Genomic DNA, 26,981 nt, shown 5'->3' on the forward strand with positions numbered 1-26,981 from the left:
CACTTTGTTTTCTATGCTAATGAGGGCGGAGCGGAGGCTTGTGGATATTTACGTTGAGGCGGGAGCCGCCGCCCTTCATTTCTCCACCCCGCCTCCGCTTTTATCCACATGGTTCTCTCCTCCCTCTCTCTCTCTCTCTTCCCCCCCCCTTCCCAGCTCGCCTGATGCCGCCGCCCTCCTCCTCCTTCCCGCCACTTCTGTGAGGGGAGGGGGGTGGGGCGGGGAGACGGGAGCGGCGGTTGGTTGGTCGGTTGGTCGCGAGGTGTTCCCTCCCCCCCCCGCTCCACCCACCACCTTTTACGCGAGAGCCCCCTCACGCGCCACAGCCCGCGCGGCGGCTACTGCGGCGGCCGCTTCTTCGGCTTCGTGAGGGAGATAGAAAGCGCGCTCTCTTCTGCCTCCTTGGCGGTGACTGGAAAGAGGTGGGTTCGGCCCGGAGAAGCAGCCGTGAGGGAAAGAGCGAACGAGCGTGCGGGGGGACGGGCGGGGAGGCGGCTACGGAGATAGGAGAAGCAGCAACAGCAGCAGCGCATGGCAAGGAGGCGCGCGCGCGCCCCCCTCTCTCTGCGTGCGTAACGGCGGCGCCTCCCGCGCGACGGCTTCTCGCTCGCGCGCACGGGGGCGGGCGGGGCCGGAATGAGGGAGATTTGAAAAGGCCGCGCGGCGGCCGCTCGCAACTGCCGCCGCCGCCGCCGCCGCCGCCGCCGCCGCCGCCGCCGCCGCTTCTCTTACTCGCCGCTCGCTCAGGGCGTCCTGCGGGCGAGGAAGGACCTCGAGCGAGGAAGGTGCGTATGGAGGTAGTGGCGGGTGTGGGGAGGAGGAGGAGGAGGCGGCCCGGCCGGCTCGGGCCGAGCAACTCCTCGGAACAAAAGCGGGCACATGGGGGAGAGAGGAGGGGGAGCGGCCGAGCTCACCACGCGGCCGTTAACCGCCTCAAGCGCGGTTCAAAAGTTTGGGGGTTAGGGTGGGGGCGCTTCCCCGCGTGGGCTTTTGTTCTGTGGGAGGGGCGGGGGCGGCGCCGTTGCCTCAGCGGGGCCCTGGCCGGGGCTGCGTGCGAGGCGGCTTAATCCCCCTCCTCGCCCGCTTTCCCTCGCGCTGTTTCTCTCCCCTGCCTTCAGTTCCCGCCGAAAAGGGGGGGGGAGGAGGAGCGCGTGGTTGAGGTGAGGGTTGAGGCGGGGGTGTGGGGGGGGGGGAGCGGACGGCTTCCCTCCCCCGCCGCGAAGTCTCCCTGCGGTGGTGGCGGTTGTTGCGGGGCCGCGGCGGCGGCGACGGCGCCATGTTGCCGAGGGGGGCGGGGCCGGGACATGGCGGCGGCTGCGCGTGCTGAGGCCGATTGTTCCCAGTTAGGCCGCGGCCATGTGGGAGCCGCCGTTGTCGCCGCCGCCGCCACCCGCGAGGGGAAAAGGGAGAGAGACCAAGAGGCGGGAGGGGGAAAGAAGCGGGGCAAGGGGGCGTGCTGGTTCTCCCTTCGGGAACGGGGCGGAGGAGAGCAGCGCGAGGGCGGCCCAGGCCTGGGGCATAAAGGAAGTAAAAGGACGGCGGGCCTGGCCGGCTCGCGGAGAGGGCGGGGGGGAGGGGGCGCGCGCGAGAAAAGGGAAAATACGCCGCTCCAGTAGCCGAGCCCTGACCCGCCGCCACAGCGCCCCCTGGCGCCCTTGCTGGGCCCAGGCAGCTCGCGGGCTCAGCACGTGCAAGCTCCGGAGAAGCCGCGGGCCCGGCTCGGGGGCGCCATTGTGCTCCCCGTCTGCTTCCCGCCACCTTTACCCTCGCGGACCTCGCGCTGCTGCTGCTGCTGCCGCCGCCGCCGCCGCGCTCCTTCGGCGGCTCCCGCGCCTTTTTACCAACAGGTAGTTCTCCGAGAAAGGACCCGGGCTTTCTCGTGTGCGCATTGTGGCTCGGTGGGGCGGGGGAGGGGAAACACGCGGCGGAGAAAGTGAGGCTTGGTTTTGTTTTCTCTGGGTGCTCAGGGTTGCTTTGTTTGCTCTCTCTCCCCGCGGTAGCGGGCCCATGGATGAGTTTGGGGCGTAGATTTTCATTCTGTTTTATTTCCCACCCTCAAGAGTTAAAGTTTCCCTTTGTCTAAGGGGGTAACTTTCGACTCACTGCATCTTTCTGGGTACTTGGAGAAATGGAACATGCACATGTCCAAGAAAGAGGGAATTGGCTTCATTGTGCTATCGAAAGACAGAGATGGGCTGATCCTCAGAGATACTTTATAAAAAGATCAGAGCAGAAAACTAGCCTACAGACTCCCAAGTGCTTTAAAAAAAGCTTCAGCTTAATTCAAATGGTAAGGTGTAAATACTGTAATTTCATACCACTTTGAGAAGGAAGTCGAAAGTGACTTTTTAAGCTATGGGATTTTGAAGTTTTTAAGCACTACATTTCACTAACATTTGCTCTTTAATAATGTCTCAATACACATTGGTAAGAACATGCTCATGCATGATTATTTAATCTCCTGTTTTATAAAACAAATAAACAGCATCCCAGTATGATAAAATTGCCTTCCACTCTACTTACACGTAATGCTGGCCATAGTTTTAATCTTGGTAACTGAATTACCAAGTTTAGAGAGTGGTAGATGAAAAATCAACAAAAGTAGGCCTCATTTTGTGCAGATTTGTTACCATTGTTTTCATTGAAAAACCTGCTGGATATTAATGGAACACTTTTCTTTTTTTGCCAGGTGAAGCTTTCGAAATGAGAACATCCTCTTCATGCCAGAGTAATGTCAAAGTGCTTACAGTGCAGGTAGTGATATAGAGAACCTACTGCAGTGAAGGCACTTGTAGCATTATGCTGGCAACTGCAGCAAAGGTTTTGGAAAGTTACTCTGTAATGGCTGCCACATGGTGACTGCTTTTTGTTCTAAGGTGCATCTAGTGCAGATAGTGAAGTAGATTAGCATCTACTGCCCTAAGTGCTCCTTCTGGCATAAGAAGTTGTATTTTCACCTAGTCATTCACACTGAATAAAAAATCTAGTAATGTTTTGCAGTCCTCTGTTAGTTTTGCATAGTTGCACTACAAGAAGAATGTAGTTGTGCAAATCTATGCAAAACTGATTGTGGCCTGTTATTGTCTACATATCAACATTTTAATGATTTCACTTTTAAGTTAACATAGGTCTCCAGAAGAGCGGTCAAAACAGCTTCTGTAGCGCTAAAGTGCTTATAGTGCAGGTAGTGATTCATAATCTACTGCATTAGGAGCACTTGAAGTTCTACTAGCTGTAGAACCTCAGTTTCACCCAGATTTTTCCTGTGTTCTGCTTTTCTATGTTTCTGTTGAACACTGTACTCTGGTTAGTTTTGCAGGTTTGCATCCAGCTGTGTGATACTCTGCTGTGCAAATCCATGCAAAACTGACTGTGGCAGTGAAAAATCAATGAATAAGCGATAGGTTGTACCCCTTTCTACACAGGTTGGGATAAGTTGCAATGCTGTGTGTGTCAGTGGTATTGCACTTGTCCCGGCCTGTTGAGGTTGGTGGGGCTAGAGCCTGGAACAACTTTCCTTCTCAGCTGATGGTCCTGGAGCGACACAGAACAGTTAGCAATGGAATAGTTTCCCATTGCTTGCTGTGTGAGTGGAGTAACATGGTTGTACTGTTCCATGTTTGTGGTATACCAATTACTGTTTTCAAAATACTTCTTGTAAAATCAGTAAAGTTTTGCCACAAAGCAACTTGCATAACCTGTAAATGATAGTATTAAATAAATCACCAACTTTGTACTTGAAAATCAAAACAGGTGTTTTTTTTATTTGTTACTGAAATTTAATTGATGTATTATCTACCATAGATACTGTGCCACAGCAGCTGAAACAATCGGACGTTTTCCAGTCCAGTTTTTCAAAGCACCCACCAAAACACATTACATGGGAGCAGTGGCACATGCTTGGCAGCCTTCCTATTTCAAGAATGAGGAAAGAATGTCAGGATAGGGGTATGAAATATCCTCTCGTTCTTTGATATGGCTGTTAGAAGCCACTGCCTCAGCACATGGGTTCATAAGATTTAGCCAATAATTACATGCTGTGTGATATTTGCATGGATATAATTAAATTCCATAATTTATGCATTACGTAATATATGCAGAAAAAGTGCTTTAACTTTTGGTTACAAGCTTCATGAAAAATTAATAACTTGCAAATACTGGTCATCTTTTGTTGTATCTGATACTGTATTGTCCTAAACTGACAGAGGTCTTTACTTTTGTGGAACTTTGTAAATTTAACTCAAAACCATAGTTACCATCAGCCAAAATTTAAATTGCTGAAGTGACAATTTAGACTGGAGAGTACCTCAAACAATTTTTTTACCATGTATGCAAGCTTAATTTTATAACCACTAAAAGATGGAGCCATGTCCAAAGTAGTTTTAAATGCTAAAATGAACTTAATTACTCTTAATTAAGGCGTTCCTTGATTACTAAGAGTACATTTTCCTTTGGAATAAAGAACACAGAAATAAAGTATGCTTAGGTGTGTATTAGGCTACTGTGAGTGCAAACTCAAGAAACTGGCATAAAGCGAGCTTGTGTAAAGCTACTTAAACTTGCACCAGATCAAAATCCTGCTCAGCAGTGGGGTTGTTTGCTGCAGCTCCACCTAAACCTTGCAGAAGGAAAACTAGCTTTTAGCATAGTGTTTAATGCTGAGTTGCAGTGTCACGTTAACAGAGTTGAACAAACCTAGGATCCAGCATTTCTCCCTTGGAATGTCCCCTTTTGGGGGCTTACACTAACCTCTGCTGTGCCAGATCAAGCAAGTTACACCCATGTATCTTCCCCTAATCCAGGGTTGGAGACTTGATGCTAGTTGAGCCAGAAGCATTCCAGCTCATCTTGAAATCCACTTCATCCTAAAATTATCCCACCAAATCTTGGGTCAAGATTGCCTTTCTGATCTTGTAATACAACACACGATTCTTCGGTAATTATTTAGGATTGGATTGCTGCTCACAATTTTCAAGCCATGTGCAATGTGTGCATGTATTGACTGCAAGTTCTTGGATAGGTTTGGGAGCATTACTAAAACAGTCCAACTATAATAATTTATTATTTATACCCTGCCCATCTGGCTGAGTTTCCCCAGCCACTCTGGGCGGCTCCCAATCTAGTGTTAAAAACAATACAGTATTAAATATTAAATACTTTCCTAAACAGGGCTGTCTTCAGATGTCTTAAAAATAGCATAGCTGCTCATTTCCTTGACATCTGATGGGAGGGCGTTCCACAGGGTGGGTGCCACTACCGAGAAGGCCCTCAGTCTGGTTCCCAGTAACCTCACTTCTCGCAATGAGCGAACCGCCAGAAGGCCCTCAGTGCTGGATCTCAGTGTCTGGGCTGAATGATGGGGGTGGAGATGCTCCTTCAGTTATACAGGACTGAGGCTGTTTAGGGCTTTAAATGTCAGCACCAATACTTTGAATTGTGCACGGAAATGTACTGGGAGCCAATGCAGATCTGCTAATATTCAAATTTATATTATGCACCCTTAACTGCAACTTGACTTAAGGTCATTTGTGGTTTGGAGCTTTGCTGCAAGATAAGTATTAAAGGCAAAATCGCAGGATGTGTGGCAAAGGTTGTACAGAGTGTTAAATGGGATGTTGGATAAGTGTAGTGATGTGAATAAATGGCTCTATGAAATCATAAATCAGTTGAGTATCCTTACTAGGTTTTGGATCATTAAATGGCAGCATACTTTGAAAGTGTACTTCACTAATTATTTAAGGTAGTTGCTAAACCTAAGGACGAAAAATTTCAAGTACTTGGAAAGGTGCTTTTCTTTGCTGTTCAATCTGGGGGCAAGTGAAGCAGATGCAGTGTTTCTTGTTGGTAGTTAACCTGACACTGGATTAAGGGTATTCTCTAATACAGAATACATAAAGTTAATTCCTCAGTATGAAAATATGAAATACTATCACCTCTTGCTGTACATAACATACTTCAGCAAAGTATCTGTTGAATTTAATTGAAACAACTGCATTTGTTAGCGTTATAGCATTCTAATAGTTACACTGTATGGTATTTAAATTGAGGGAAATAAACTTTCCTTTAATAGAAAATCTGTTGTGATTGCATGGTTAAGTTACAGAAGATTAAAAAGTAAACATTTTATGTTTTTACCTATTGGGTTTATGTATGAGTAATCCTAGATTTCTATCTTAAGGCAGCACTGTACTCTGGTAACTCATTGTACTCAGTGGAATTTGCTTACGGTTCTGGCAAAAACGAGTTGAGAAAGTGGCATTGCAACAGTATGACACTGCTTTGTCCCTTACTGTCCGCATGTCTTATCTTGGCAATGCTATGGCCAGTGAAACAGTATACAGTACAGTGGTACCTTGGTTTATGAACTTAATCAATTCCAGAAGTCCGTTCTTAAACCAAAGCGTTCTTAAACCAAGGCATGCATTTCCATAGCAGTGGCCTACTCAATTTACAAATGGAACACACTCAACAGGAAGTGGAACATGTTCTTCCAAGGCAAAGTTCACAAACCAAAACACCTACTTCTGGGTTTGCAGTGTTCTTAATCCAAGTTGTTCATAAACTAAGCTGTTCTTAAACCTAGGTACCACTGTACTTTTAACTGCTAGCATGTCCCCTCAAAAAAGTCAAAGGGAAGTTGCTAGTTAATAAAATGTTGATTCTTAATCAAAAGGGGGGAAAAACTTGTCTTTAGAACAAGTGGGCATTCTAACTGGTTGCTACAAGTAACCAACCAGGCACTCTAGTTGCAGATAAATACCCCCCCTAGCTACTTTCAGTCAGGGAAAGGAACTATGCAAGTTCACTTTATTGAACACTAAATGTCCCAATAAAAATTCAGAGTTAAGGGCTATATTTACTAACAAAATAATGCTTATTCAATAGAAACATATATATGTCTTCGAGTTGAATTTCATCCTTATTTGTGTTGTGTTAAAAAAAAAGCATAATGTTATGATAGTAATGGGTTCAGTTTAGGGGATTTGTAGGTAGTATTTTTAAACTACACAGTTGTGTTATATTAAGACCATTGGTTCACCTAACAGTACTTTTTACTCCATTGTAGCAGCGCTCTAGTCTCAGGCAGAGAAGTATTCTCCAGCTCTGCTAAGATGCTTCTTAAACGGGAGATACCCGGAATTAAATCTAGAACCATGCATGTAAAGCTTGTGCTCAAGCTATGCTCAAAGTCAGCATCTGCTATGCCACTTGTATTTTGACAGTCTCCCTGCCATGCCATTTTGCTGCTGGACAACGTGTTACTAAAGAAAAGACAAATCTCCAAATGGTTCTGTTGCAATCAAATTATTATTGCTACAATTTATGCAGTACACTGAAGTCAATAAAGGTTTTTACTGAAGAAAAAACTTGTAATAAAATGGTTAAATTTATACCCAGCTATAAGTATTTTAACACCACATCAGTAGCCAGCATCATAAGATTGTGCTGTGCTTTAGACCAAACACCCAAACACTATAATTTTATAGTACACCAGTTAAGTGAGATACAGGTACAGTCGTACCTCTGGTTACGTCTGCTTTGGGTTATGTTTTTTCGGGTTACGTACTCTGTAACCTGGAAGTGTTTTTTGCCCCACGCGTGGTCTGAGCATGCGCAGAAGCGTTCTGCACATGCACAAAGCATGATATCGCCATTCGGGTTACGTACTTTTCGGGTTACGAATGGCACCCCGGAACCAATTAAGTATGTAACCTGAGGTACCACTGTATAGGGTTTAGGGCGGGGGTCAGCAACCTGCGGCTCCGGAGCCGCATGCGGCTCTTTTACACGGCTGCCGCGGCTCTGGGACTCCGGGGCAGATACGCCCGCCCACTTCTCCAGCTGGCCAGCGGAAGCGATCGCCCTCCAGCTGGCCGGCGGCCCGCCCTCCGGAGGCTGAGGGCGCTGCTCAGGGGCGTATCCAGGATCACCTGGCCTTGAACAGCGGGGCAGCGGGGCTTGGAGGCGGTGGGGACGCAGTAGAGGTGGCGCAGCTCAGCTGAGGGCTCTGGCGGGGAGCGCGCCTGAGGCGCGCGCGCTCCTTCGGGAAGAGATGGAGCTGGGCGAGCAGGAGGCGGAACTTTGAAGACCCCGCCTCCGCCTCCGAAGCAGGCGTCCATGGGAGAGGCCGCCCCCCCCAAGCCTGCCTGGCGGGACCAACCCTGCCCAGTTCCGGGAGTCTTCCTAGCGTGGGAGGCGGCCTCAGGGCGGACAGGGGAGCTCTGGGGTTGGCAGCTATGTGGGACCCCGCGGCATCCAGAGGCACCTGGGAGGTGGGACAGGATGGGGGCAGGAAGGGGGCCTTCAGACGCGTGCCCGCATGGGCACTGGAGGCCAGGACTCCTCGGCTGGGTCGTGGGACCGCGGGGGCGGGCTGGCTGCGGTTCCTCTCAGAAGGCTGCTGGCTGCTGCGTTGAGGCGACGACGAGGTAGGCAGCTGTGGGCTGGGCCAGGGGCGGCGGGTGGCAGGCGAGGGCGAGGGGGGAAGCCCTCTTTTTAAAAATGGTCGAGGAAGCGTTGCCTGTTTCCCTGCCGCTGCCTCCTTCACTCCTGGTTCCGCTCGCATCAGACTGCGCTCTCGCGGGCGCGCGTCTCTCTCCGCCCCGGAGCAAGGCTGGGACGTTTTGCAGTTTTTCCTCTGTCCTGAGTGTGTGTTAGGGGAGCCTTGACAAAGCACCTGTTGGCGTGGAAGAGAGGAGTCCTAACTTGGATCTGTGTTCATGTGCAAAATCTATCACCATTGTCATTAAGGGGGCAGGGAACTCCCCTAAAAAGCTTTGAACACTATGAACTACTACAGCCACCTGTATGCAAGTCAGCACAAACATCACAGGCTTCTCTGGTGCAATTCTGTGCTTTATTTAGCAAGAGAGGAGGTTGGAAGAGGTGAACATAGCCTCTGGTCTGAAATATTAAGAGTAAAAGACACTAAGATTATTGTAAAAGCCAGCAGTCTTCAATTAGACATGGGACAAACATTTAACACAAGTGTGCAGTTGAGGACTCATTTTTTTTTTTTTAAAAAAAACAACAAATCAAATATTTGTATGCTGTTGCAACCCACCTTGGACCAGGCTGTGACCTGGTAGTGGTCCCCAGGGTGGATAAAAATGAATGATTTTTTTAAAAAAATAAACGGATTATTTTTTTATTTAAATCGGATTTTTTTTATTTAAATCGGATTTTTTTTTTATTTAAATCGGATTTTTAAAAATAAAATGCAGTGTTATATTTGTTTTAAATGTCGCAATGGTTTTGCGGCTCCCAGGTTTTTTCCCCCCTTCGGAAACGGGTCCAAGTGGCTCTTTTGGTCTTAAAGGTTGCAGACCCCTGGTTTAGGGGAAAAGCCATTTTATGATGGTCAGTGGGAACCTGCTGGATAGAGAAAGCAGGAATGCTATGCACAATTTTAGGGAATTCTGCAACAGCCACCCCATTCAGCAAGCACTTAGGAGAGGCTATTTGGGATGGAATGTGAGCTTTACTTGGGGCTCTAACCATTGGGTATAAATGGCAAATCCCTAGGTAAACTTAAACTAGTTGAAATCACGGCAATTGCTTTGGTTCCTTCTGTTCAAGCTACAGCTTTGCAAATCTTAAGTTAAATATGAAAGACTTATTTAAGAAAGATGTGCCAGTGTAGCTGAATATAGTTCAGGCTTAATGTACATTAAACAGCTCAGGCTCATTACGATCTTAAGATTGTAGCAAAACTCTGAAAGCAGACATCTCTTAGTAAGGAAGCTATAGGTTAAAAGTAAATAAACTAATCAAACATGTTAGAAATAAACTACTTGTGTAATACATCAAAACAACAATGGTAGGTAATATATAATTGGTTGTACCCACACTTAGCAATGCAAAAATGCTAGTGGCATAAATGTCAATTACTGCTGATTTGCCTCTAAAACCTTACTCCTGCATTGTTCTGGAGGATGCCGGATCCTGCCCAGAGAAGATTTTGATGCACTGAGGAGGTGGCAAAATTTGATCCCTCTTGGAGAAATACAGAGTTAACTGACTTTGCCTTATAGCAAGTTATAATCCAGCCAATTATGTATGCCATGGCCTAACAGGAGGCAGGTGCCTTCTGGTGAGCAGTCAAGTGTGGTAAATGTACGCTGCTACTACTAATCAATGAAGTGAATAGGAAAATAATTCAATAAAAGCCAAAAAATCTAGGTGGCCTTAAGATTTTTTTTAAAGCAGGTAGCAAAAACTTGCATGTTAATAGGCAAGGAATTTCAGACTAGGTGCTGTCAAGCTCAATTCCTTACAAAAGCAGTACAGAAATGTGGCACTTGAAAAACAGTTTTGCAGATTCAAGTGTTTGAGTGGATCATTTGGGCCCTATTAGTACCATCTACTGAAACAGTAGAATCACATTTCAGTTGCAGTCTTTAATAAAGCTTGTATCTTCCACACTGAACCCCAGAGAGTTTTGCTAGGTAAACTGGTCTCAAGCTGTTAAGGGCTTTATTAATACTTTGAATTGGGCCCAGTGACAAACTGGCAGCCAGTGCACATCTCTGAGCAGGGGTGTTAAGATGCTGATGGTCTTACTCCTGTCAGCAATCATGCTGCAGCATTCTACACTAACTAGTAGAGTGCACCTCAGTAATCCAATCTTGCAATTACCATTGCCTGGACTACTACGATCAAGTTCTCCCAGTCCAGAAATGGCTACAGCTGTTGTACCAGCCAAAGCTGGTAAAAGGCACTCATAACCAGCAAGGCGATCTACTCTTCCAGTCGCAAAATGATACAGGAGTGCCCCACCAGTCTAAGCCTGCTCCTTCAGGGGAATTTTAATCTCCATGACCGGCAATTTGCCGAAATGCCCAACATGGAAACCTACAACACCTGTCTTCCAAGGACTTTAGTTCAGCTTATTTTCCCTTATCCATCTTGCCATTACATTCAAGGGTTTCTCCAGATTCAGATGTTGTGGGGAAATAGGGCTGAGAATGCTGTTGACACCCTGCCCTAAATCTAATGAATGCTGCTAGCAGCAGCATGTAAAAAAAAATTGGGGATAAAATTGTGCCTTGCAGCACTCCATAGTATAACTGCCTGGAGCTGAAGGGCATTCTGCAAATACTATTCTCTGAAATGGGGCACATAGATTTTGCAGATCAGTCTGTTAACACTCTCAGGGAATCTGCGCTCCTAAGACTTGCTATACTGTACAAGCATACAAGAGTTTACAACAAAGCATTCCAAATTCAATTCTTCCTCTTAAATAATAATTCTGTGCCAATATCCCATTGAATGTATGGAGCTAGTGAATTTTTTGGATAGTGCCACATTTCTAAATGGTCTAATTACATAAAGCCTAATTGTGAGAATATACATAAAAACAAGGAAGATCACTTTTAGTTTAGATTCGAACCCGTAGTTCTTAACCACAAAATCAAAAGTTACCTTGTTGGGGTGTGGAGAGAAAGTGCAGCTGAAAAATCCTGTGCAAGAGCTGTAACAAAAAATACACGCTTAAGTCATCTTCCTTGCAAGGGAAGTTGGTTGGCCAGATACTGCCATTGCCCACCCCACCCCCCAGGTTTTGCTAAATTGCTCCAAAGCCAGAAGGTATTTAAGATCTTCAGATATTTATCTGAGGATAGGGAAGTACCAATAGCAAGCGTTGTCCGGCCCTGCAAGCCAAATCAGTACGTTCTACCTCAGTTCAGTGACTAAGCAGAATAATCACCAACCTTAGGCTTCTGATTTAAAGCAATTTTATTAAAGGCTTTAATATGTAAATAGTAGACTGCATTAAAAAAAAAAGACATGCAATATTGTCAGTCTAGTTTTGATAAAGTTGCTGAAATTGGTTTAATTAACATACATAAGCAAACAGTGGAGGTGGTCCATGAGGGCAAATAAGGTGCTCCCCCACTATCACCAGTTTTTCCTCAGCCAGCTCCCACATGACTGCCTCCTTAGGCATTGGCATTCAGTTTCCTACTCCTCAGTCTCAGGAGAAAGGAGTACGACAAGGCAGTATATTGTCTCCCTGCTTATTTAACTTATATGCAGAATTCATCATGCAAAAGGCTGGACTGGATGAATCCCAAACCGGAATTAAGATTGCCGGAAGAAATATAAACAACCTCAGATATGCAGATGATGCAACCTTGATGGCAGAGGAGGAATTAAAGAACCTCTTAATGAGGGTGAAAGAGGAGAGTGCAAAATATGGTCTGAAGCTCAACATAAAAAACTAAGATCATGGCCACTGGTCCCATCACCTCCTGGCAAATAGAAGGGAAAGAAATGGAGGCAGTGAGAAATTTTACTTTCTTGGGTTCCATGATCACTGCAGATGGTGACAGCAGTCACGAAATTAGAAGACTCCTGCTTCTTGGGAGAAAAGCAATGACAAACCTAGACAGCATCTTAAAAAGCAAAGACATCACCTTGCCGACAAAGGTCCGTATAGTTAAAGCTATGGTTTTCCCAGTAGTAATGTACGGAAGTGAGAGCTGGACCATCAAGAAGGCTGATCGCTGTAGAATTGATGCTTTTGAATTATGGTGCTGGAGGAGACTCTTGAGAGTCCCATGGACTGCAAGAAGATCAAACCTATCCATTCTCAAAGAAATCAGCCCTGAGTACTCACTAGAAGGACAGATCCTGAAGTTGAGGCTCCAGTACTTTGGCCACCTCATGAGAAGAGAAGACTCCCTAGAAAAGACCCTGATGTTGGGAAAGATGGAGGGCACAAGGAGAAGGGGACGACAGAGGATGAGATGGTTGGACAGTGTTCTCGAAGCTACTAACATGAGTTTGGCCAAACTGCGAGAGGCAGTGAAGGATAGGCGTGCCTGGCGTGCTCTGGTCCATGGGGTCACGAAGAGTCGGACACGACTGAACGACTGAACAACAACAACAACAACAAAGTATTCTCTTATGTTCCACTTCAACGGTTACAGCTAATTTAGTCTTACAGGGGAGTAGGGGACTGTTATAGCTGTGGATATACTTAGGGCCTTACTTTACTTGATAAATATTCCCCCACCTCTGCTCCTGCAGCAGGAGAAGATGTCAGGATCCAAAGGGAAGAGTGTCTGAGCTGCAGTTCTACAGTTCTATCTCTAAAAATGAGAATCTACTGTGTGATCTCTTGTTTGTGCTGGACCAGAAGTCACCTGCAATTGTTATGTTGGAAGCCTCAGCCAAATAAATTGAAATCTGAAAAATCACATGCCTCTAACAAGACAATTATGCCTCACTGAGTGAATACACAGGCCTTCGTGACACACGTGACTGGGTCCTTTTGAATCCCCATTGATAATACATTTCCATTTCCTTGGCCATCTGGTGGTGGCTCTTAAAGGGTTGGGGCTGTGTTAATGTAAACTCCAGGACTGGATAATAGTATAATGCCTATCAACTTGAAGTCTTCCGCCAGACCAACAAACGAATGAAAAAGTAGGTGACAGTGGGCACATTCCCTTATGTCACCTGAGTCTACAAAACAACCCTAGATGTTTTGTAGATGCCGATCAGTGGAAAATTCAACATGGTAGTGAACAGTTATTTTTCTCTTGTTTTCAGGTAGCAGTTCTAAGTCTAGTATAAGAAATTTGAACTCTAGCTACAAAAGCGGAGGCTGCTAAAGAAGTCAGAGACCATTTGGCTGTGAGTTCTGGAATACCTGTTCCCTGATTTGCTGACTTTCTCCCACCCAGCCTGAAAGGGTGGGTCCCTGAGTGACTCCGGCTGCAAAAGCTGACACTGCTGAAAAACATGTGGGCTGGGGTTTTTAGGGGGTTTTGCTGGGAATTTTTTTGTTGCTGTTATTGATATTTGTATCTTTATTTTTGTATCTTATAATGACGTATGTACAAATAGATCAATTATAGCTGTGTACTTTTGGAAGGTGAAGGATAGGCGTGCCTGGCGTACTCTGGTCCATGGGGTCACGAAGAGTCGGACACGACTGAACGACTGAACAACAACAACTTTTGGAAGTGTTTAATTTATCGCTTATGATCTTTTCACTGTTGCAAGCCACCTTGACCATGATTTGAACTATGGAAAGGCGGCTTACAGAGGAACTGATGATGTGATTAAGTCTTACTATAGTGCCCACACAGAAGCCACCTCTGCGGTGAACTGGCATAAGGCAGGGGTGAAACTAGGCTTTATTTCACCCGGGTCAAAGACCCAGTTTGCACACACACACACCCGTGCACATTTGCATACACACACAGGCTGGGAGCCTCAATGGCACCCCTCTAGATGCTTCACCTGGGGCAAAAAGCTTGGCTAGCCCCAGGGCCGTCTTAAACCTATCTGGCGCCCTGGTGCGACGATCCCTCTGGTGTGCCTCGCGCTCTGCCAGGCAGGGCTAGGCGAAGCAGGCAGCCGGAGGGCGCTGCGTGGTGGGCGGGGACACCAAACTTGCTCTCCACCAGGCAGGGCCAGGCTGTGGACACGGGGAGGCAACGGAGGAGGAGGAGGAAGCCTGCGCCAAGCTTGTCGTGGCTGCTGCTGCCGCCACCAACAAGGAGCCCGAGCCGCTGCTGCTGCTGGAGCTGCCGCCCCTCAGCGGGCCTGGCAGCAGGGAGCCGGTGCTGAGCCTGTTGCGGCTGCTTCTGCCGCCGCTGACAAGGAACCCGAGCCGTCGCTGCCACCCCTGGAGCTGCCGCCCCTCAGCGGGCCCGGCGGGACAGAGCGCGGCAGCGCCTCCCCTCGGCCGCTGCTTGGCGGAGCTGGAGGGCGGAGGCGCCTTCCAGGCCACGGCGCCCTGGCGCCTTGCGCCATTAGCCTCAATGCCTAAGGCAGTGTTTTTCAACCTTTTTTGGGCAAGGGCACACTTGTTTTATGAAAAAAATCACGAGGCACACCACCATTAGAAAATGTTAAAAAAATTAACTCTGTGCCTATATTGACTATATATAAAGTAATTCTCTTGAATAGGAATCAAATAAACACAATTTTTTCCCACGGCACACCAGGCAACATCTCGCGGCACACTAGTGGTTGAAAAACACTGGCTAGCCCCCACCCCAGTAGTTTTGGCTCTGCATAAGGATAGTGAGTAATAGAAAAGGCTCTCTTTCACTCCTTGATCTATTCTTCCAGCTACCGATGTAAGCAACAAACAAGCATGGGGCCAGAGGATTTCTTTGGAAAGGCCCAGATGTGTCAGAGGCAACAGGGAACCAGGGCAATATAGGACACCCTCTCTGGTCATAGACCAATCATCTCCATCTGGATTTGGGCCTGACCTGAAAGATCAAGGAAAAGTGTGGCCGCATAGTGAGTAAGTTCTAAGAAATCAGTTTGTGACATTGTTGCTGATCGCAAGGCATCTCTGTTAAGGCATCAGCCTTAAGTCTAAATGTCTGCTGTATCTACTACAGGTACTATTGAGTGGGAAAGCAGGCTAGCTGTTGCAGAATATGAACAGTTGGTGGCTCCAGAGTTTCACAGATGTTGCTTTTCTTTGCAAAACATGATTATTATTTAGTCAGCGATACAGATTTAATATAACACTTCCACTTTGGCATTGTATCTGAATTTGTCAGTCTAAGTAGTGTGGAAATGAAACTTGCACAGGATTGAAAATTAATGAATTTGCTGCAACTACAGATTTACTTAAATTGATTTGAAGGCTGCTAAAGCTGAAGGTCTAAAGATTAATTATGTGAAATATGACTTGGTGAAAACTTCTTCTTTTCATGGCAATTTTGCAAAATCTGTATTTAAATCTGAATGTTAAATTGAAATATATTCCCAAGATTTGTTTTAAGACACGAGAACTGCTGCATATTTTGGCATAAGTCTTGTGAATAGGTCATGTGTATTCATAATAATCCAATGCAAGACATACTTGGATGTAAGACTCGTAGGATAGAAAAGATTGGGATGAAAAGTAGGTACAGTATAGACTTTTTCAGATTAGGAATTAAAAAGCAAGTGACTGTTCTAGAAAAGCCTCATCATTGAACAGTTACTTGCTGTCCTGTTACTATTTCAGGGAGCGCCATTCTAGAAAGACCCTGACTTACCTCCATTGCTCATATGAAACACCCATACGAAACAATGCCTATCCACACTAGGTATTTTGGTTCATATACAATACTAGAAAGTTTAGACTTCACCATAGTGATACCAGGCTGTCCTCTGGTGGTTTAGGGTCAGGGTTGCAGTTTTTTCCTATCATCCCATTTGTGTTAAATTTCCCTAAATATTGTTTTATAGAATGGCTTAGTTCTTGAATACAGAGAAAATGTTTCTAGACATATTTAAAGGCACATATATTGAGAAAGCATGATAACATATTGTATTGCAGACAACTCAGTTCTGCCCTCCCTAACTTAAAGCCTGCCCCCTAAAATAAATCTTAGCCCTGCCTATGGTTCAGCCTTAGTTGAAAACCAAAGCATATTTCTATAATCCAATTGCAGTGGACGCTTGGGTTGTGAACGTGATCCATGTGGGAGGCACGTTCGCAACCCGCAGCGTTTGCAACCCACAGCACTGCTTCTGTGCATGCACAGGTCGTGATTTGGCGCTTCTGTGCATGCGCTTCTGTGCAATTTAGTGCCTCTGTGCGAGCGCCGAAACCCGGAGGTAACCCATTCCGGTAATTCCAGGTTCTGCGCAAGCACAACCCAAAAAACGTAACCTGCAGCATTCACAACATGAGGTATGACTGTACAGTTAATGATGCCTACCTAAGGACAACCCAACAGCTATTTCTCCAGAATTATATCTTAAGGTGTGTGTTTTTTAAGTGTGGGGTTGAGGCTATTTAATATTTTGTGCAGAACTTCAGTTTTTACCATGAAAAGATAATCAGTTCTTTTCAAGCTCCTGTGAAAAACTTTTACTAAATTATATATATAATATATACAGTATATAATTCATTTTTTGCCATCTGTCTCAAGAGGACTCTCTTGTCTTGAAAGGCTGCTTAAAACTTTCAGATAAATAAATGAAAGAAAGGCAGAGGCTGTGTGGGAGGCTACATTTATTTGGAAATGGGTATAAAACTTCCATCTAAAAGTATGGGGTTTGAGTCACTCTAAAGTTACTTTTCAATCTGTTTGGAGGGAGGAGTTTTGCAGAGGGGGGTTAGAAAGTGAAGTATTCAGACACTACGGAGGCGGGTCTGGAAGTGGTGTTCAGCTAAGAATATTTCTCCTGGTTCTTGCAGCTGATGATCCCTTTGGAAAGGGTGCTGGAAGTAATAAGGAGCATTAAGCGTAGCTTGCAGAAAACAAAACTCCCAAGAGCAGTCGTGGCTAACCTGCTTGTCTTGTTAGGATCAGCTCTGCCTTGGCAGCAACGAACATAGAGAAGAAGAGATTCAAATGGTGAGCTAATCTTTCTCCTTGCAGACAGAGAGAAGAAGAGAGAGAAAAAAATCTGGAACAAGCAGTCAAGACAGTTTGAAAAACAGGTTCCTGTTGGGAATAGCCATGAAAACACTGAAAGATAGGAAACCTCCTGGAAAGCTGAGGAAAAGTTCAGAAAGTTTTTCAACAGCAATACATCGGCCGTGCGGAGAGACTGCTATGGATACTTTGGTGAGCAGGCAGGAGAAAGCTTTTTTTATGGAACTCCCCTGCAGAGTCACTGCTTTCAGCCCAAGAAAGCGAAGTCATTTCTGAGTCTTTTCAGAGAAGCCTTCTTCGCGGCACTGAAAAATGCAGCGCCAGCCTTCGTTTGATCTAGCTTCCTTAAGGACAAAAAGCAAAAGCACACCTCTGCTCCATCTGCATCTCACTATCTGCCTTTACCCTGCCTGGGCTCCTTCCCTGCTATCGGAATCAGGGGTGGAAAAAGCAAAAGAAACTCTTAAGGAAAGCAAACTTCACTTTTCATTGGAGCTGTAAGGTACCTACAGCGGCACATGCACTTTTTTGTTGGTATTTGCCCCGCAATCCTCCATGCATCTGCTTAGCAGTAAAGCCTGACTGGTTCAGCAGGATTCACTCCCAGAGAAAGGTGTTTATGAGGGTTGCAGCATAAAGCGCCAGGAATTCTGCCAGCTGTCGTTGGAGAAATGGAGAAGGGTAGGTCGCCACGACCCATCCATTGTTCGTTTCCTTTAAGCTTTGCGCGCACTTGGTTTCCTTTCCTCCTGCGCGAGCAGAGGCACAGCTGTTTCCCCGGCAGCGTTTGCTGTGGCTTCCTCCTGCTGCCCTGTTTCATTGTTTCCTCCCCACCTTCTGCGTCGCTCAGTTCCAGCAAGGAGATGGAAATATCCTCAGAGGCAAGTGCAGCTCTCTCCCCAACTGCAGCTGCTGCCGGATGATCTCTGGTTTACAGGGAGGAGGAGTTGGTGGGGAAAACGCTGCTGTGTGGTGGAGACGCTGCAAAGGGAAGGGGCATTGTGAGGCTGCTGTTGAAATGTGAGATGCAAAGCCCTTCCTGAACCACCCCCTTCCCACAGCTCCTATGCCTTGAAAGCCTCACAAAGGGCCAGGGTCATCTTGTCCAACCTCCTGCAATGCAGGAATCTTTGGCCCAACCTGTGGCTCGAACCCACTACCCAAGATTAAGAGTCTTGTGTTCTTAATCTGTGAACCGCCCTGTGATCTTTTGATGTAGGGTGGTATATAAATTTAGTAAACAACAGCAATACCAACCAAGCTCTACCACAGAGGTGGTGCCGTCCAGGTGTTGTGTACTACAACTCCCATCAGCCTTAAGTAGCATGATGGCAAATAATCAGGGAAGATGAGCATTTTAGTCCAAAACGGGGGAGGGGGGTGAGCACTTCTTTCGCTACCCCTGATCTACTGGGTTTCTGCTTGTAACAGACTTCTTAATGGCACAGAACAGAGGCCTTGGATAAAGGAGGGGGACTCCCCCCACCCTAAATGAATTGATTTATTTTAATATACACAGATCCATGCATGTTCACGTAGTCAACAAGACGTTTAGAGCAGAGCCATGGCTACAAGGTGGCATGGGGGCTAGCCACTTTTTTTTTGCTCTGGGTGAAGTCTTCAGAGCCGTGCCAGCCTGTGTGTGTGCACATGTAAATGCACATGGTGTGTATGTGCCAAACAAGTATTATGTAGCACTTACAGCAGTGCCAGTTCCATCGATCAAAGCAGTGGAGTGGGCAGATATGAGGTAAGATGATTTTGTAGGTAAACTGGTCTCAAATTATCATCTAGCCCTGTTCATTGGCCAGTGGATAAGCTGCCCAGGGCAGCTTCAGATGCTGCCTTAGCATTAGCTGGCCAGAGTTGCCAGCTGACAATTCTTAGAAAAATGAGGAACTGACAGAAACCAACACTTCAGAGATTCACCTACCCCTAAATGCCATATGTTCATGTTGCCTTGCTAGATAATGTATCCTGGAGAAGCTCCTGAAATGGATCCATCTTCACCAGCTGATCAAAGATATCAAGAAACATGCCCCCAACTGCAAGCTGGAGATCTTCCAGAAGGTATGCCCTCCTATGGCTGTGTCCTGTTCTGACCAAGCAATGCCAAGCTCCCTTCTGCAGGGCTCAGTCTGGAGAGCAAAATTATTGATGATGCTTCAGCCTTTTTTAATTATTATTTTTCAGTCAGCCTTATTTACTTACTATTTAATGGAAAACTAACAAGTAATCTACTGCAAAGGTGCATGGAAGTTCTAGGAGCCAATCCTCCTTTGTACAGTTGGACCAGGATACTATTTTTCGTTCCCCCCCCCCTTTTTGGAGGGATGACCTGCTCTGAACTCTTCTCCTCCGCATTGCAGGTCATGCAGTCCATTGAGAAAAAAACCCATGCCAGATGCCCTCCATGGACTGAACCATCCTGGCCAAGAGTCTGCTCTATTTTTCCCCAGGTCACAATAACTGAGTAAGTTCCTCTGCTTGCCCTTTTCCGAATTGGATGTTGGGGGTGGGGTGAGGGCATGGAGTTTTAGTAGAAGTGTGGTGTAGTGGTTAGAGTGTTGGCCTTGGGCCTGAGAGACCAGGATTAAAATCTCCACTCCACCAAGATGCTCACTGGGTGACCTTGGGCCAGTTACTGGCTCTTACTTAGCCTAACCAGCCTCACAGGGTTGTTGTGGGAGAGGTTTGTATGCCTTGGAGGAATATTGCTGTAGTGCAGTGAAGAGGTAAAGGCAGCAATCCTGACCCATTTATCTAGGAGCAAGCCTCACTGAAATCAAAATGATTAACTTCTGAAAAATTACTTCAGCCATATTTTCAACCCAATCTTCTTGCAAAGTGTGCATGAGTTGGACAGATGGCTTTGCATGGCTGCAGTCATACCTGAACTGATACAAAGCGCCCTCTAGGCTGCTGTGTTTTTTTGCAGGTGTATTTTGCAGTATGCTCTTGACACAATCATCATTTATGAGTGGTGAATTGCTTTAGTTTGTTCTGCAAAGCTTCCTCCTTTGCTCTCCTAGACTATGACAGTCCACAGCAATAGGTTTTTGGGAGGGGGCAAGGTATATGACTTGCAACTACAGGTCACTGACTTATTACCACTACATGGTGCTGAAGAGAAACAATAGTGATTTACTGTATTCTATGGGATTGCCCATTTAACAATAATGAAGTAAGGCACTAGAAAGACATACAGCTTAAATTTTCCCACTCAGCAACAATACCGTAAAGTAATAAACTATATTTAAAACCCTGAAGGCTGAATTTCACACCTTTTACACAGAATCTGCCTTGGCTGTGGTGAATGACAGACACAAGATCTGAAACCAGTCGGACACTTTTTTGCTAATGCTTGTCCATTCATAACATAAAGGGATATACAAGACAATATCTTACAGTCTGGGGCCCAAGTTGGCTAGTCTGCCTTTCCTTAACAGCACCCACAACCCCACTTTCTGGGAGAACAGTCTCCCCTCTGTGAGTTCCCCCCCCCAAGCCCTTGTAGCCAAGTGTGCGCTCACAGATTCTCTTTCTCTCTCCCTCCCTCCGTCTCTCTCTCTCTCTCTCTCTCTCTCTCTCTCTCTCTCTCTCTCTCTCTCCCCTAGGTGCACATCCACTGCACTGGTCAACTGTTTTGCCTCTGAAATGGGGGCAGGAAGAGGAAGCGGCGGAGGGTGGGGATGGGATCTTCTTTCCTGTGGTGATGTTCAGGGATCACCCATTTCTTTTGAATGCAATGGGTGCTTATTGCTCACTTCCAAATCTGCTGTGGAGGTGATGCCATACACAAAAAGCACCACCTGAAATGGCCCACCCTCTCCCTAGCTATGCTCTTGGCCAGTCACCATCTCTTAACCTAACCTCCCTCACAGTGCTGTTGCGAGGATGAAATGGGGAGGAGGAGAACTATGTCAACCACCTTGAGATCCTTGAAAGATAAAGTTGATATATACATGTAATAAATAAATAAATTAAAATAAGTTAATTAAAATAAATTAAATAATAAATAAATTTAAAATAAATAAATTAATTTAAATAAATAAATTAATTAAAATAAATAAATAAATTATAATTAATTAATTAATTAATTAATTAAAATAAATGGAGAGCTTCCATATTCGGTGTGTGTGTGGGGTACCTCTGAATACCCCTTGTTGTGTGTGTGTGTGTGTGACAATGATAGGGGCTGCAGAGGCTTGTGCAGGAACTCGGAATAAAGTGCAGCTGCATTCAGATGCTCAAATTTCCTGCTTTGTAATTTTGGAGCATATGTTGCAGTTGACATCATAGAACTGTACAGTCGGAAGGGACCTCAAGTGTCATCTAGTCCATCGGGACAGGCCACTTTGCCTGTATGGCTTTATTACAGAGGTAGGAGTTTTGCCGCCGCCTCATATTCAGGATTTTTGTACTTGCATTGTTGTATATAAAACAGAAACTTTTTCATATTGTCTCTTAAAAAAAGGAACTGTCGATCTTGTGGTTAACTTGCTCGTCTTTAGCTAAATTACTTAAGGGGAATATTCATAGGAAGCTGCCTTGGACAGAGTCAGACCACTGACCTATCTCAGCACCATCTAAAATGACCGGCAGCAGCTCTCTTTCTTTAAAAAAAAAATCATAAATTTTCACAAATAAAATACAATTGATCCAACATTTCCCAGTACATATTCATTTAAAAAGTTGACTTCCCTACCACCCTTCCATGGTTTCCTCATGATTATTTTTTACTGCTGCATGGTTTTCTCATGATTATTTTTTACTGCTGCATATTATAACTAATCTAAGACCTTCTTATCTCAACTTTATTTTCACAATAACTTTTACTTCTGAACTTAGTCCAAACCTCTGAGCGTGGTTACATATTTACAATCATTTTTTTAAATAATCCAGAAACATTTTCCATTCCTCCTTGAAAACTGTTTCATTTTGTTCTCTAATTTTACTAAACTTGTTAATTCTGCATGTTCCATCAATTTCAACTGCCACTCCTCACACCATATTGGGGCATATAATACTCTCGCTGTAGAAGTCACATGCATAAACAGTTTTCCTTTGCATTTTCAGATGGGGGAGTGGACATCACCAGTGCCACCTGGAGTTGCTGCCCAAGGTTGAACATCTGCATGCATAGCAGATTGTCAAATCCTGTGCTATGAACACTCCTAAACCTGGGAGTCTTCTACTATATTTAAAAGGACATGGGAAAGGTTTCCCTTTAGAAAAGTGGCTGAATGAAAAATGAGCTGAAATGAAGACGTGAACCTCAAGAGAGAAGATTCAGCAAACCTGAAGATGGAACAGCAATGTGCCTCCAAGTTCTGAAAAAAAACATCATAACTCAGGAGGGGCAAGGTTGGCCCAGGGTCAAAGTGGGTGGGTTGCCACTGTAGCAATGATTTGTCCTCCTTTGTGACATCTCTTACTTCTCCCTTAAAAGCCACCAAGTGCAGGGGACCATTGTGGGTTAGTGAAAAGAGAGGTGGTTGGAGTTGGTAAAAGGAGGTTAGAGAAGATTCAGCAAACCTGCAGATGGAACAGCAGGTGCCCCCAAGTTCTGAAGAAACATCGCAGCTCAGGAGGGACAAGGTTGGTCCAAGGTCAAAGTGGGTGGGTTGCCACTGTAGCAATGATTTATCCTCCTTTGTGACATCTCTTGCTTCCCCCTTAAAAGCCACCAGCTGCAGGAGATCATTGTGGGTTAGTTAGTGAGCAGAGGGATGGCTGGAGTTCATGAAAGGAGGTTCAGGAGATGCTTTTGATTATTTTTTTTGCTTTTTGATTACTTTGACTTTGATTTGATTTTTTATTCTTTTTTAAATATTCTTTATTTTATTTTAATATATGTTGCTCTCTACTTTAATATTGTAATTTTTATTTTTATGTTTTTAATTTTGTGCATAATTGTCCATATTTTATATACTTTGTATATCTTCATTTTGTATATATTTTGCATATAGAGGGATAGTTAGGGTTAGGTGAAGGTTTAGGGCTGGGGTTGAAGTTAGGCTTGGGTGGGCATTTTAGCTAGTTAGGTAGTATAGATAGGAGGGGGGACTTTTCTGGACAGCATGTTCAGACTGTTAGTAGGATTTCTTCCCCTTCTCTTTGTCTCCTGGGGTGAGGGTCCCCTGTACAGCCTTGGCTCCCTTGATATCATCTTGGCCAGTCATTTCACTCCCGAAGAGCTCAGTTTCTCCACACTCCCTGCCTTCCCATTTTCTGTCCTAGATAACTTTTCTCTTATGTTATTCTGGGGAAACTGGGCCAATTTGGAGAGCACCCCGTGATCCTTGTCTTGGCCCTGGAAGCCCTTTTTCAATTGAGGTGAATTGTGTCTTTTTAATGGATGGGGTTGTGGTGTTGGGGGAAGAACTCCGGGATAAGCTCAGTGTGGGGAATAGCAGGCAGGAGGGATAATGGGGCAAGGAAGACTAAGAGGAGACAGAGTCTAACGTTGTCCTCTCCAGCTTTATCTCCATCAGGGATGGTTAAGGACTTCAAGAAACTCCATGGTGGGGGGCACATCTTAAATGGTGGATGAGATCAGATTATCACATTTTCTCTGATACTGTATTGTTTGCTTGGATGGAAAAAAGGGGGGTTGGTAAGGGAAAGTTGTGAAAAGTGTAATATAGTAATGATGCCAAAGAAAGTGTGTGTGTGTGTGTGTGTGTAAAATAGAGGGATGAGATCTTGATTTTTTAACCGATGCAGAGAGAGAGAGTAGATTATATTGGGGGCAATATACCTGTTGTCAATTATTGGCCCTAGCTAATAGGTTTTGAAAGTGACTCCCAGATCTTGACCACAGCATGGGATTTAAAGTCTCTCCCTCCTTTCTCTCTCTACTGCCAGCAATGAGATGCTACTATGGCTAATAGTTTAATATGAACATTATTATTAGGCTTTAGGCCAAACTTCAAGTTCATGCTGTCATTTTAAGATCAGAGTTGAGGCTGTCTCATGTTGGCTTCACAATCCCAGGAAAGTGGAATCTGAAGGATGATGCTTTAACAGATGTGCTCTGTGAAGTTGCGGTGACAGTTACAAATTGTGCTTGATTAAAAGAAACCTTGGCAATTCAGGCCCAAAACCCAATGAAGAAGTTAATCAGTGTTGATGACTTGAGGATGAACATATAAGCAAACTGTTTCGGCTACCTTGAGACAACCCAAGTTAAGGAATTTTGGGTTCCATTGATTTTAGTGGGTGTGTCAAGCATGTGCTCAAATCCCTTCCAGTGAGATTAATGGGACTTAAAAAATGTCCTATGTTTGGGTGTACTTGGGTTGAAGAATTTACACAGAATAAAGTTGGAAAGAATGACTAAATGATATAAGGGACAAAATGAATAGTGTGCATATCTATATAGCTATGATACTGTATATATGAAAATAAAAATTACTGGAAAATTACTGGAGTCACTGTAGCAGAGATAAAACATGCATGCATTGTTTTGCTGCCATTTTTCAACCAGCCTCCTTGATGGCCTCTTTAGAAATCATATTTTTCTTTTATCGTAAGTCTTGATTTAAATGTATTCTCTCTGGCAGAATTGGCAGCTTTCCAACATGCACTCAACTTTTAACATTGTGTAGCAGTGAGAATTTTGGTATGTGCAGTTTCTCAAACCACTGAACCTCTGGCATGACAATCTGCACTTGGTAAATTTCCATCTCCTACACAGATACTAAAAGCAACAGGACTCCTAAGGTAGAAATGCTAGCTATTCCTGTCCTGTTGGTTTTTGTGAGAGCTTCAGACCTCCATACACACTGCTCAGGCTTGTGTCTCGGGAGGTCACCATGCAGTTTTGACTTCTCTCCTGGAGGCACACTCCATTGTCTCTCCAGATGGACCGATGCCAACAACCAGAGCATAAACAACGGAATATAGGCTATCCCTGTCAAGTGCTAGTGCAGCATGGCAAGTGAAGGATACCCACTAGATTCAGCTCTTGGGGGCCCAAGAATTGGGGGGGGCGGGGGTGTCATCCATACCAGTCTGGAGCTGGCACAACTGGAACAAATTGAGGGGTTTGGGTCTTTTTGAAAAAAAATAATAACCAAAATGGGGTGCATAGGAGCCAGCTCCTTAGTTCCCTTTGCTCCCCCAATAAAATATTTGAGGGCCCCCCCCCCCAAGTTGCTTATCATTGCCATTGAATTGGTGTGTGTGTGCAACACATCGTGTGATTGATTATGTAGGGTGGGGTTTACCTGGGCCCGCCAATATTTTATTGAAGTTGGCACCCCGTTGGGTATGTGTGTGTGTGAGAGAGGCAATCTCACCTTTTGCTCCGGTTGCGGTTTGGAAGTGACAGATCCTTCCTTTCTAGAGTTGCACACTTAATTCACAAAGTGTTATACTGTAGAAGTGTTAAAAACCTCGACGATAAAAAATTGCATATTGATTATGCACAATTGAATGCAGGATCTTTGATACTAATTATTCACTAGACACGGTTAGGAACGGAAGTATAATTTCATAGCTCTACTTTCTCATACCTGATGATAACAATTATAAATAGACTTGAGATAAACTACGCTTTCAAATGCAGTCAATTCAGAAATTGTAACTGGCCCATCTCATGTTACTAACATTTCTCCTTAGCTGGGCATATTTGAATCACTGCAACACTCTTACCTACAAGCTTCTTTTTTCTCTTTCCAAACTTGGCTTGGGGTATGCAAATTCTTTGAGTCATAGAATTTGACACAGAGCCCATTAGAAACCTGCCCAGTGATACTGAAAACCTCATTATGAGAATGATTAGAAGCTCATCTGGACAAAGTAATCAGATCATTACACAACTGATAGTTTACTAGTTCTATCCATGCTCTAACAAGGTAATGCTGCTTAACACAGCTTTGTTCCAGCACAAGCCGTAGTTGCAATTAGTAGCTACAGGGCTGTGCATCCAATATCTCAAAAGTCTCCCCTTTCTCCTATGATAAAGGCTTCTATTTAGGGTATCAAAAGGTGTTATAAAGATATACCGAGTCCCCTTCTTTTCTTACATAAGGGAAGTAGCAAATTTCTCCCACCAATTTCACAAACTGTGGGGACTGTATTAGATTACTGGTAAATTTGAAATAATAATAATACTACTACTAATAATAATAATAGCCCACCTGTGTTGCACCAGCAACTCTGGGCGGCTTCCAGCATACATAAAAACATAATAAAACACCAAACATAAAAAACTTCCCTATACAGGACTGCCTTCAGTTGTCTTCTGTAGGTTTAAAAAAAAATGTATATATTTAATATTATAGTATAATAAATACAGTTTTCAGTGATAGTGCTGCGGCTTAAACTGGAGTCCACCGTAGCCACATGTTCCCATTTTGGTATCTTCATACAAGTTCATATACACTTTAGGATGTCCCAGAGCTCTGCGGCCACCGTCCCAGGATGGTGTTGAAAATCTGGTTTGCTGAATGATCAAACCAATTGCAAAGCTTTCATTCACCTCTGATCACCAGCAAATCGAGCCTGCCTGTAGTCAGCTTCCTCATAAAACACCTTGAGATTGTGGCTTGTAAGGTGATTAATGCCTCAAGAATAATAAGAATAGAACAAATGATTATTATTTTGAAACTTCATTGG

At 44.8% G+C, this 26,981-nt stretch overlaps 2 long non-coding RNA genes across 2 annotated transcripts; both read left to right on the forward strand.

Annotated features, from left to right (window-relative positions):
• Positions 1-385: 385 nt before the first annotated feature.
• LOC117046095 lies at positions 386-4,157 on the forward strand. The gene is made up of 3 exons (XR_004426513.1): positions 386-422; positions 2,690-2,754; positions 3,805-4,157. It is a non-coding gene; the product is annotated as an uncharacterized LOC117046095 (long non-coding RNA).
• Positions 4,158-16,986: 12,829 nt separating this feature from the next.
• On the forward strand, positions 16,987-19,813 carry LOC117046096. The gene is made up of 3 exons (XR_004426514.1): positions 16,987-18,035; positions 19,322-19,424; positions 19,724-19,813. It is a non-coding gene; the product is annotated as an uncharacterized LOC117046096 (long non-coding RNA).
• Positions 19,814-26,981: the final 7,168 nt, after the last annotated feature.

This window comes from Lacerta agilis, chromosome 4 (genome assembly GCF_009819535.1).
Source record: "Lacerta agilis isolate rLacAgi1 chromosome 4, rLacAgi1.pri, whole genome shotgun sequence".
Taxonomy (NCBI): Eukaryota; Metazoa; Chordata; class Lepidosauria; order Squamata; family Lacertidae; genus Lacerta; species Lacerta agilis.